Raw genomic sequence first — 13,671 nt, forward strand, 5'->3', positions numbered from 1 at the left:
GTATTCACTAAAATTCCACCTCATTTTTCCTAGTCCCTAGTTCACCAGAACCCCTTGCTGGTTCTTTAGCTTAGGGCAATCTCGCTTCCAGTGTCCACTTTCCCTACAATATGCACAGTGATCCGATCCCATAGGGGAGGGATTCACTTTTCACTTCTGCCTGACATTCCTCCTGTCTCTGCCTCGTCTCCTCTACCAGTTCAGCACGACCCAGCTCTTCTTCTCTTACCTTCTGTACACGTTCCCTGTTCCTTCTATCAACTTTTTTATATCACACTTAGCTAGTAACTCGAACCTTTACCTAGGCCTATTAGATCATCCTGACAAATCTTCCATAACCAACTTTCAAACATCTAAATTTCCCATCAAAGATTCACCTTTATTCTCCTCAGACCCACTGCCTGCCCTAAAGGGGCCGTTACCGGTCCCGTTGTACTGCAAATGCTGCAGCAATTGGGGTGACATTGTCAGGTCCTTCTGCTCAATCGTCAGCAACAGCAACCCCCTCCTCCTCACCATCAGAAGGGTTCGGGGCAGGAGATGCTCTTCCTGCTCTGCAGGTTACACAGGCCTGCCTCTGCAACAGCACTTCTGTTTTAACTCTTTCTGACCCTGAATGCAAATCTGCTACTTGTTGCTCTAAGTCTGTTATTACATATCATGCCTTTGCAGGCAAACAGCAAACATCCTGCCATGCATCCCAGCATGATTCAGTCGCACCTTCGAGGGGGTACGGGGGTTTGTACAAACTCACCCCAACACTTTCACAAGGTCTTTGATTCTCCACACACACACACACGCCTCAGGTTTCACATACATTAGTACAAGTTTTTATATCTTACAACGTGTTTCATTCTGGTTGCTCCACAGAAGGAACCGCAACCTGAGCTTTTTAACACAAAAATTTCAACAAGAACATCTTTCTAGTTTAGGTCTCAGGTTTTTTTCTATCCTTTTCGGGAGCCATAATCAAAGATCAGGTGATGTTAATCCCGCACTCTTTCTAGTGCTAGTACCATAGGATCCCGAGGGGGTACTAATCCACAGTCCTTTTGCCACTCGGGTTTGTCCCGGAGGACGAAGAACATGTCTGCATATGATACTTTGTCCCATTTTCCCTCTCTTCTCAGAAACAACATTAATTGCAGGAGAGTGTTGTAATCTAACGTTCCTCCCTCCTGAGGCCATTTCGCATCACTCTCCAATTTATACAAAGGCCACCACTGATTACAATATTTAATCAACTTCCTTCTATTTTCGGTACCACCCTGTCCTACGATATCCCTCCAATGTTTTAATATACAACCCAAGGGCGATTTTTCACAGGGCTTACTCCTTCCATTTCTTATTTCGCAATTTTAATTACTTTGTTTTTCTCCGGCCGCCTTGACGTGCGGAATTAGACTCTATAACTCGAAAGTTATAAAGTAGGTATGTTTATTGCGCGCAGATGCACAGGGATCGCTCCTCCACAAGTGTGCATACCCGAAGTGAAGAACCATCTCACATTTATACAATAAAAGAAATGAATAATCAATTAACGCCTATACATATTCGTTACCTAAACCCGCTTACTCTCGCTTTGTATGTTAATTAGCTTATCAGTCAATTGCCTGGAATGTGGTGGTCTTGCAGGTTTGTAGGTGATTCATGTCCTTGTGACCATCCGATCTTCTCCAGCAAGGAGACTTAGCACTCCCTTCCTCTAGATAACATTGAAATGTCTCTCATCCTTTTCTCCTTTTTATAAATAGCCCCTTTGTTAGAGAAAGAAGGGTAGGTGTCTCCTCAAAGCTGTGTGACTATGTGACCATACACCACACCCATGACCAGTCACCATACCCACATTCCTTGAGCAGACATATACAATCACGATCGATGTCCATTGTCCCCATTTCACACTATTTCTCCATATCAAGACAATAAAGGAGTTAGAAGAGGAGCCAGTGTGTCCCATTCAGTATTCTCTGTGTATCTGCATGCACCGCTTCCCCTGTTTGGTTTCTGATCTAGACGGGAAGGACAGGGAGGGTGTAAGGACATTGCAACTCTCGAGAGAGAAGATAGGCTTTTGTGCTGGCTTCAGCCAGTTCTGAGCTCTTTGGGGCTTAAATCTCCCCAGAATGGGTGTGATGTTGAGTTCGTCTACTCCAGGGCAAATGGAGAGGAGGAGGGGCGCCTGGAGGGAGGACCACTGGCGCAGGTGACACCCTGAGCATCAGAAGTTGTTGGAACCACTGATGACTAGAGCTGTGAACAAGGGGGACCTCTCAGATTTCTCTGCATGGGGTACCCCAGTTGCTGGGACATACATTAAGCAGAGATTGTGCCGTGTGGTGGGAGGGTGACTTGGTTTGCAAAGGGGGAGCTCAGGCCAGGCCCCTGCAAGTCAGGTAGAACTGCAGATCCTCCCTGTGCTTCGTGTTCACCTTGCCTGTGAAAACCTGCTGCAGAAAAGCTGAGCACAGCCCTTTGCTGATACCCAGCAGCTTGTGCTCCCTCTGAAATTTTTTGGTTGATCGTTATTTCATGGAGAGCTCTATTGTCCCCCCAGCCAGGGATACTGCAGCAGTAGCAAACCAGGGCTTCTAGTTACTCCCGGACGCCTGCCTTCCTGCCCCTCTGCATCTCCCCAGCTCTCACAGAGGAGGGGTTGCCAGTGGTGCCTTCTTCAGGCAGGGCAATCTGCAGCTTCCCATTGAATACCCTCCTTTCCTTTGAAAGCCCTGCCTCTTTCTGGCGGGTGGGGTTTGCTCATTTCCGTGAGCACTTTTACAGGTGGTGGTGATATGGAGAAATAGTGTGAAATGGGGATAATGGACATCGATTGTGATTGTATGTGTCCGCTCAAGGAATGTGGGTATGGTGACTAGTCATGGGTGCGGTGTCTGGTCACATAGGCACACAGCTCTGAGGAGACAACTACAGTTTTGGGGAGACGCCTGCCCTTCTTTCTCTAACAAAGGGGAGACGGGGAGACGCCTGCCCTTCTTTCTCTAACAAAGGGGCTATTTAAAAGAGAATGAGAAAAAGATGAGAGACATTCAAATGCTATCTAGAGGGAGGGAGTGCTAAGTCTCCTTGCTGGAGAAGATTGGATGGTCACAAGGACATGAATCACCTTTTCTTGCTGAAGAAGATCGGATGGTCACATGAACATGAATCACCTACAAACCTGCAAGACCACCACATTCCAGGCAATTGACTGATAAGCTAATTAACATACAAAGCGAGAGTAAGCGGGTTTAGGTAACGAATATGTATAGGCGTTAATTGAATATTCATTTGTTCATTGTATAAATGTGAGATGGTTCCTCACTTCGGGTATGCACACTTGTGGAGGAGCGATCCCCCGTGCATCTGCGCGCAATAAACATACCTACTTTATAACTTTCGAGTTATAGAGTCTAATTCCGTACGTCATTTTGGCGAGCCAGGCAGGAGGATTTCTGCTCGGCTGAGGGACCAGCTGCGGAGCGGACGCTCCTAGGCGCGCCCCGGGAGATTTCCTCGGAGGAGCCTCCTCTTCTCAGCTGTTCACCCGGGAGCAGAAGAGAAACCCCTGGATCCACGGATAAAACGGTATGTTTAGTAACGGGGCGGCTGGTGAGACGCACGGAGACGTCCGGCGCGCAGCGTAGTCCCCAGGAGGAAAGGTACCTTGGGAGGGGGTTTGCTGACCAAGGGGTGGCCGCTAGCGATCTTGAGGGCAGATCGAGCAAACCCGAGGTTACTGCCATTCCTAAAAGCCCGGAGGCCTCGTGACGGAAAGCGGGGGGCGGGACGGAATAAGGCGGAATCTCACAGGAACAAGAAGGACCTCACAGCAAAAGTAAAAGGGAAACTTTTGCGTAGGAAAAAGAGGAAGCTAAAAACTTCCTTTACGTTGTCTTAAGAATTGGGGAATTCCTGGAATGTAACAGCTGAAATAGCGCTCTGTGTCTTGTTTGTTCTATGTGTTGTCTTGTTATATGTTCAAAACTCGGAGTTATGAAATGTATGTTGAAAAATATTAATATTCTGGTAATTCGTGGCAAATAGCAGAAAACTTTAATCTCTGCTTAAGACCAGGAAAAATTGGGTTTTGTTTGTTGTTTGTTTTTTGGCAATTGTTCATTGAAATGCATACTTTGTGAACTGTTAGTGTTCCTAAAAGTTGTACGTAAGTGCACGGTACCGTATAACATACTGCTTGTGTGACTGCGGGCTGCCCGGAGAGTGTGAATGGTGTGATTGAGATGCGCATTTTGATTTTCCGTGTATAGCTTAATTATTTTGACTAAGTGTGAGTGCAAGAGTGCTTGAGACAGGTGTTTGAGTGCAAAACGAGTAAGAAGCTCTATCCACGTTTCCGACCTTGGGTGGCTAAGGCGGCCGGAGAAAAACAAAGTAATTAAAATTGCAAAATGGGAAATGGAAGAAGTAAGCCCTGTGAAAAATCGCCCTTTGGTTGTATATTAAAACATTGGAGGGATATTGTAGGACAGGGTGGTACCGAAAATAGAAGGAAATTGGTTAAATATTGTAATCAGTGGTGGCCTTTGTATAAATTGGAGAGTGATGCGAAATGGCCTCAGGAGGGAGGAACGTTAGATTACAACACTCTCCTGCAATTAATGTTGTGTCTGAGAAGAGAGGGAAAATGGGACAAAGTATCATATGCAGACATGTTCTTCGTCCTCTGGGACAAACCCGAGTGGCAAAAGGACTGTGGATTAGTACCCCCTCGGGATCCTATGGTACTAGCACTAGAAAGAGTGCGGGATTAACATCACCTGATCTTTGATTATGGCTCCCGAAAAGGATAGAAAAAACCTGAGACCTAAACTAGAAAGATGTTCTTGTTGAAATTTTTGTGTTAAAAAGCTCAGGTTGCGGTTCCTTCTGTGGAGCAACCAGAATGAAACACGTTGTAAGATATAAAAACTTGTACTAATGTATGTAAAACCTGAGGCGTGTGTGTGTGTGTGGAGAATCAAAGACCTTGTGAAAGTGTTGGGGTGAGTTTGTACAAACCCCCGTACCCCCTCGAAGGTGCGACTGAATCATGCTGGGACGCATGGCAGGGTGTTTGCTGTTTGCCTGCGAAGGCGTGATATGTAAGAACACAGAGCAACAAGTAGCAGATTTGCATTCAGGGTCAGAAAGAGTTAAAACAGAAGTGCTGTTGCAGAGGCAGGCTTGTGTAACCTGCAGAGCAGGAAGAGCATCTCCTGCCCCGAACCCTTCTGATGGTGAGGAGGAGGGGGTTGCTGTTGCTGACAATTGAGCAGAAGGACCTGACAATGTCACCCCAATTGCTGCAGCATTTGCAGTACAACAGGACCGGTAACGGCCCCTCTAGGGCAGGCAATGGGTATGAGGTGGAATTTTAGTGAATACAAAACCAACTTATTTATTAAACTTCAGTAAAAAATAAATAAATAAATAAATTTGTTACAGTTGTGGGAGCTGCTGGCCACCAGGAAAACATCCTGAAACCTTTAAAGTACAAACTAAGAAAACAAATAAGAATGCCAAATTCACTAAAATCTTTGTTGGGATGAGATTTATTAGAACATCTAGACGTTTAAAGAAGGAGAAATGAAATTAAAAGTTAAATATGATCAAGTAATTGAAATATTGAGCTTATCTTTAATTCAGCAGAAAAGAGGAAAAGAGGACCTCCCTGAAGTAAGAGAAATTTTTAACCAGGTGTATCTGAAAATAAATTCCAGGAAAGGTGAAAAATGCTTTACCTGTTACAGTAAAAATGATAAGGGGGAGGCCTGCCCAGTTCAGATAAAAACAATATCCCTTGGTCAGCAAGGCTGTGGGGAATATTGGCAGAAAAAGTGAAATAAAATACACTCTGTAGTAGTTCTACTAATGTAAATCTGTGTTTTACCATGACAGTGACTTGTTATGGGATGCCAAATGAAACTCTGCATTGACAACGAAGTACAAGGAATAAGGTTGGTCGGGTGCCTCCTACCGTAGTCAAGGGCAAGACTGGGTTGGCCTCTGTGTTTGCCACCAAGAAGAATCTTGAATTCTGCTGTTGGCTGCAAGCCAGTAGGTGCCGAGTGGTGGGAACATGTGCCATGCCAGACCTTGATGTGAGGAATGGCCCCCTCTGTTATAAGAGGGTCATCCAGGAAGAAAGAATATAAGATGGCCCATTGAGGCACTGATTTGGAAATTGGAAACCGCCTGGCTGACCATGAGGCCAGACAAGTAACAGAGGAGGTAGGAAAGGAGGAATTATCCTTAATACAAGACGATAAAATCCAAACTGTAAGTACAGATCAGGAGCCAAACTATTCTAAAGAAAACTTAAAGGTAATTCAGGACATGAATGATAAAATAAAAATAAATAAGTGGATTTATTTAAGGGATGGTTGTATAGTGGTACCATCCAATTTAATATGGACCACAGCCCTATTATTAATAAGACGCATTGGGGAGCTGATACTTTATATAAAAGTCTAAATCAAAAATTGAAAGGGCGAAACTTGTATACTGTAATAAAACAGGTGACTCAGCAATGTGAAATGTGTTTACGCAATAATCCCAATACAGCAAATAAAATAAAACTAGGGAACATTAGTAGAGGGAATGTTCTAGGGCACCATTGGCAGATCGATTTCTCGGAACTTCCTAGAAAAGGGGGGTATCGATAATTTATTGGTACTAACAGATACCTTTTCAGGTTGGCCAGAAGCCTTCCCGTGCAGAACTGCTAAAGCCCGGGAAGTGACCAAAATACTACTCCAAGAGATAATACCTAGGTTTGGAGTCCCAGCGGTAATGTCCTCGGATAGAGGACCACATTTTGTGTCCAGAATAGTACAACAGATCAGCCACCATCTAGGAACAGATTGGCAATTACATACCCCATACCGACCACAATCGAGTGGCCAGGTGGAAAAGATGAATCATCTAATCAAACAACAGATTGTCAAGTTAGGTCAAGAAACAAATCTAACTTGGCCCCAGTCTTTGCCATTAGCTCTTACATGAATTCGAACTAGACCAAGAGCAAAAGAGGGGCTTAGCCCATTTGAAATTTTATATGGACGACCCTATGGGGTACAAAAGGGGATGTCTTCACAGATTGGTGAAGAAACAATGACTTCCTATATGGTGGCACTAAACAAACAATAAGAATTGAGAAGCATGTGATGGGAACACGCAGTAGGGGTCTGGATGGACCTGTTCACGATATACAACCAGGGGACTATGTATACGTTAAGTGTTTTGCAGATAAAACCCTGGAACCACAGTGGACCGGACCTTTTCAAGTCCTACTCACCACCTACACTGCAATCAAGGTTGAGGGACAGAATTCTTGGATTCACCATACCCGGATTAAGAAAGCCCCTGCAACTTCTTGGAAAGTAACCCCAGATAAAAAAGAACTGAAACTCAAATTTACTTGGACAAATGGGAACAATGTGGGTGGCAAGTAAGTGAACCTGAGCGGTTGCGGATCCACCATATGGGAAGGGCACCACAACAAACAATATAGAACAAAAGAGTCTGGGACTGAGCCAGTGGCCAGTCTTGCCCAACTTGTTATCAGTAAGCCCCAACTCAAACAAAGATATTTTTGATCAAAACAGATTTTATATGTATATATGAGGAACGTTTAGATTCTTAAAATGATCAATAGTGGGTTTAAACCATTTGTGGTTTTTTGTACCCTCTCTCTTGCCTACAACCAAGAGCCTGATAACTGGCCTTGGAATCATGCCCAGAAAAAATACACTGGAATAATGGGAAAGGTGGACTCAAAGACGAAACTAGCTGTGGTGTTTTTTTCTGAAAATGAGGTATACCAAAGGAATCAATGGGACCGGGAGGATGTACACAAAGTCGACCGATTATGGGGAAAATTAGGAGATAGGATAAAAGTAGGGTGTCAAACATATAATGAAAAGGATAACACCAAGATTTCGGGAGACACCCTGATTAATGTCAGAAAGGTAGATAAGAAATTTACCCTTCTAAATACAACCATGTGCTTTAATTCACGGGAATCACAGGATGCAATTTTAGTTACTCAGCCCCAGTAGTGTCTCATCAGTTCTTAAAATCCAACTTTACCCTATCACAGATGATAATTCCTACCCCCATAGGACTAAATATAAGTAGTATAAAAGAACTATTAAAACATGCAGATTTACAACGTATACTGGAAGAAACCAAAGAAAAGGGACACGAAACTCTTCTTATGATCCATCATGATGTAGAGGGGATCAAGAAAGTTTTAAAAAAGGTAGAACAGGATGGAAACCATAATTGGTGGGATAGTCTCTTTGGCTGGTCACCTTCTGCAACAGGAATTCTTAACACTCTGGTACACCCCATTGTGATCTTATTGATCAGTTTAGGAATTTCCTTAATACTAACCATTATGTTATATTTGTGGGTTTGGAGAATGCTTAAAAGGGTAACACTTATGTATGATGCTTTATATCATTCGGGAAGGCTGCTTAAGTAAAAGAATTTACTTAGTTTGATAGAAAAGGGGGGATTGATATGGAGAAATAGTGTGAAATGGGGACAATGGACATCGATTGTGATTGTATATGTCTGCTCAAGGAATGTGGGTATGGTGACTAGTCATGGGTGCGGTGTCTGGTCACATAGGCACACAGCTCTGAGGAGACAACTACAGTTTTGAGGAGACCCTGCCCTTCTTCCTCTAACAAAGGGGCTATTTAAAAAGAATGAGAAAAGGATGAGAGATATTCCAATGCTATCTAGAGGGAGGGAGTGCTAAGTCCCCTTGCTGGAGAAGATCGGATGGTCACATGAACATGAATCACCTACAGACCTGCAAGACCACCACATTCCAGGCAATGGACTGATAAGCTAATTAACATACAAAGCGGGGTTTAGGTAACGAATATGTATAGGCATTAATTGAATATTCATTTGTTTTATTGTATAAATGTGAGATGGTTCGTCACTTCGGGTATGCACGCTTGTGGAGGAGCGATCCCCTGTGCATCTGCGCACAATAAACATACCTACTTTATAACTTTCGAGTTATAGAGTCTAATTCCGTACGTCACTGTATGAGTTCAAAAGTGCTGTGTCAATTTTCTCACCACAGAAACAGGGAGCAAAACTCGTGCGCTGTGCCTCACATGGCTACCATGCACGGTGGGAAGCAGCAAAAGAATTCCTTCCTGGCACCTTCTCCAGGGGAATTTCCCAGTTCCCAAGAGACTCCTGGCACCGGCTGCAAGGGGGCTCCCAGCCGAAGGGTGGGCCTGGGTGTTGTTGGGGTGGGAATTGGTGATGTCTCCTTTCCTTAGTCACGTTAACACTTTGCAAAAACAATTGGATGCTTCACCCCTATTGCTCTTTTATCATATCGCTCACAGTTACTGCTACTGGTTCCTTTTATCATATTGCATGCTATTTTCTTTTATTGAAATGTAAGAAACTGCATTTGATATATTCCATTATTTGATAGATTTGATAGATTTGATTACATTTGATCTGGAGTTCAGCTTTGCTGTGTATCCAGTCAGTCAGCAAAACATAATTTGGCGTAGTCAGCATCGTATGAAGTAAAACTCTCTCTATTTAAGAAAAAAAAATGTTCCTCGACTTGCTATTGGCAGGTGGGAACCATTGCCTTACAGTGTTTGGGCCAGAGTGGTCTGGTGGTGCTGGGCAGTTGGGCCGTGCCAGGGACAGAGGGACGGGGGCAGGGGAGGGGGCGGGGGGAAGGGGTTTAGGGACGGACGGGTGGGAATGGATGAAGGTGTTTAGGGATGGAGCGGGGTGTGTGGGGGCGGGGCAAGGATGTGTGTTTGTGGGAGTGGGTGTGGGGGGTGGGGGGAGGTGGGGGTGTGTGTATTGATAAAACGGGGGGGGGGGGGGAGGGTTGAGGGTGTGTGTGTTATTTAGAGAACAGAGTGGGGAGCCTGGGGGAAGGGTTTTAGGGACGGACGGGGGGTTAATGGAGGCCTTTAGGGAAGGACCGGGGGGTTGGGGGAAGGCCTTTAGGGATGGACCAAGGGTGGGGGAGGGACTTGAGGGCTGGACCAGGGTCTGGGGGAAAAGGTTTTAGGGACAGGGCGGGGAGGTGGAGGTGGGGGATGATTTCAGGAACAGCCAGGGTGGAGGAGGGGGTCAAGGGAAGTCTTTCAGGGTTGTTTGGGGGGAAGGATTTTAGGGACGGATGTGGTGTCTGGGCGGACGTTTGATGCCACCGTATAGATTCCACTGTATATACGTTTGTGTCCAGGGATTCTGTTAAGGGAAGGCTGCTGGCTCGGCAAAGGGACAAGATGTCTGAGCTCCCCAGTTACCACACTGATTTGGTGTTTAGCTCTACGTTAAACACACCTGCGCACAAAGGTTAGGCCAAGCTGACTCTCTAAAGCTGTTAGAAGTGACAAATTAAGGGACTTTGCATCCAGGGAGTCAGCCTTGGGAAGGATGGGGAATAAAGAATGGATGGGGAAAAGATCTCCGTTCTCTTCAGTGATGCAGAAAGAGCCTCTGGGTGAGGACGTTGTGGCCACAGGAGGAGACAAGCCGATAGAGTGCTGCGATCCGCAGAATGTTGGTTGGAAGTCGGGCAGAGGTAATTGTTGTGGGGGGAGATCGCGACCTCTGACTCAGATAGCCCCCCGAGAGAGGGCAAGGCCCCGCTTGGGGAGCATGGGGAGCTAGTAAAAAACCTCAGCAGTGCTGTCTGAGGGTGTGTGCTCATTTGTATTAAAGCAAGAAACTTGTAACCCATCCCGTGCCTGACTGAAAATGCATGTGTAATGCGCTATGAGTGTGCAAGTGCTCTGCTGTCCATAGTGCGTGCCCTCGAGTAACTGGGTGAGCACGCTCAGAGGAAACATTCCCCTGTGCTCCCAGCACTGCCATAAAGAATGCCTGCCTTCTGAAACTTGCAAGCAAGGCTTAGAGGGTTTCTCTCCATGACCGACTTTATGGCATCATTCCCACCATACTGGAGAAAGCAAATCTTTTTCTGTTTGGTGGTGAAAGCAGCTTGGGGAGTGTCATGAAGTGCAGCACTTTTTTAACCTCAGGTCTAACGTGCCACCGGTCCTACCGTGGGGTACATCCTTCCTCAGGCTTTCACCAAACGGAAAGGATGCATCAAGCCCACCCCGCAAAGACGTCCTGCGCTTTTTTTATCTTTCCTGGAACGTGGGGACATGACCCTGCTGGGCCATCAGTGCCACCTGCCTGGGAGCCAAGGTGGTGCCTTTGCATTCCAGGCTAGGAACTTACCTTCTTTTTTTCCTTTTCAGCAACTTTAGAGCCATCCTTAGGGAGGCTGGTTAAGCTGGTTTACTGCACAGCTGGTCGCCAGTGGAGGGAAATGGTAAGCTCCGCTGTTGCCTTTGGTGTTTACTTGTTACTGTGTCGCTCATTTGAGTGATCTTCTCATGCCCCGGCAAGCAGAAGCTATCACGCCACTTTAGGCCTTGGTCTAATAGTCATGCAAAGCAATATTGAAAGTCATTCTGAGATCTGGAACAGGCCCCAATATGCATTTTATAAAAGTGCATCTTGGCTGCTCTTTATCTTTGTATGGGTTTTTTTCCCCGTTTCTCCAGGCTGTTGAAGCTCTGAAAGGCGCCGATGAGCTGCTCCCCCCTCAGTTTGCTCCTTTGCCTTTGGGGAGTGTGGTTCATGTTTTCTTCATGGCTTTGCAGAGGAGAAAATCCATGAATACACCACCTTGCTTGAATTGATCTTGCAGGAAAGTGGTCAAAAGCTTATTGCTGCCCCATCTTGCAAATGGCATACATTCTGGTTCTCATTTGATGGGCAGCGTGTCGGCTTGTCAGTTGACTGTAGAACAATTCAATTGCTCAAAGCAGCAATGCTGATAGGGAGAGTTTACGTACTTCATTGCACAAAGCGGTTTGGGCTTTTTTCCCTCTGCGTGTGTTTCTGTGCAGACATGTGCATGAAACACAGGTGTCTCTCTGTGCCACAAGTGGGACTGATGACAGCTGTTCATTTCATTTCAACCAGAATTTAAACAAAGATTGTGCCTGCAAAAGAATTAGAGCAGCTGTCCTTGTTTCCCAGAGCAAGCATCCAGGCGCTGGGGAGCAGTTGGCAGGATCAGAACCTGAGCCTGCTCTGGGTGGTAAATCCTCAGCAGAGGAAAGAGAAACCCCACTTTTTTCAATACAGGTCTAGTTCCCTTAATATTTCGAGCAGCAGAGGGGGGTGAGATGGGGCGGTGTGGTGGCAGGAGAGGGACAGGAGAGGGACAGAGGAATGAAGAGAACAGGGGTGGAGCTGGGCAGGGAGTGGAGGAAGGAAACCCCTGCTGAAGAGCCAGAAAACCATGAAGTATTCCTATGTGCTAAATTTCATCACACCAGCCTGTTTCCACAGCAAAGGCTCCAAAGTTGCCCAAAGAAGCAAGGAACAGAGCAACTGGTAGCAATGATGGCAAACACGATGGAGTTCTTGGCAGCGTGAGGAAGTAGATAACCACTGTAGGAAGTTCTGCGCCCTACCCTGATGTAAACAAATCTCTGAACCATTTAAGGCAGCTATTGCATAGTTTTTCTGTCTGTCTGACTATCTATCTATCGATCAATCTTGCAGAAGACTAAGTTGCAAGATCTTGAGAACTATACCTCGGTTCCTGGTAATAATACTTAACCTTAAGACTTAACCCTAAGAACTGAACATAAGACTTAACTCTAAGACATCACCCTAAGACATAACATAATGACTTAACCCTAAGACTTAACCCTAAGAAATAACCCTAAGACTTAACTTTAGGGCTTAACCCTAACACTCAACCTTAAGACTCAATATTAAGACTCAACCTTAAGACTTAACCATAAGACCTAACCCTAAGACCTAAGCTAATGACCTAACCAGAAGACTGAACCCTAACACTTAACACTAAGACTTAATCCTAAGAATTAACGCTAAGACTTAACCATTAGACCTATCCCTAAGACTTAACACTAGGTCTAAACCCTAAGACCTGACCGTAAGGCTTAGCCCTAAGTCTTAACCCTACGACTTAACCCTAAGACTTACTCATAAGACTTAAGCCTAAGACTTAACTCTAAGACGTAACCTTAAGACTTAACCTTAAGACATAACCCTAGGACTTAACCCTAACACTTAACCTTAAGACTTAATCATAAGACCTAACCTTAATAATTAACCTTAATACTTAACTCTAAGACTTAATCCGAAGACATAACCTTAATACTTAACCTTAAGACTTAACCCTAAGACTGAACCCTAAGACTCAGCCTTAAGGCTTAACCCTAAGACTTAGCTTTGAGACTTAACATTAAGACGTTACCATATGACTTAACCCCAAGAATTAACCCTAAGACGTATCCCTAAGTCTTAACCATACGACTTAAAACTAAGACTTAACCATAAGTCTTTACCCTAAGACTTAGCCATAAGACTTAACCTTAAGACTTAACCCTAATACGTAACCCTAAGACCTAACTCAAGACTTAACCCTAAGTCTTAACCTTAAGACTTAACCATAAGACTTAACCCTAAGACTCAACCTTAAGACTTAACCTAAAGACCTAACCCTAAGACTTAACCTTAACACTAAGAATCAACCTTAAGACTTAACCTAAAGACTTAACACTAAGACTTATCCCTAAGAATTAACCCTAAGACACAACCTTAAGCCTT

The sequence above is a fragment of the Falco peregrinus genome, chromosome 6 (genome assembly GCF_023634155.1).
Source record: "Falco peregrinus isolate bFalPer1 chromosome 6, bFalPer1.pri, whole genome shotgun sequence".
Classification (NCBI taxonomy): domain Eukaryota; kingdom Metazoa; phylum Chordata; class Aves; order Falconiformes; family Falconidae; genus Falco; species Falco peregrinus.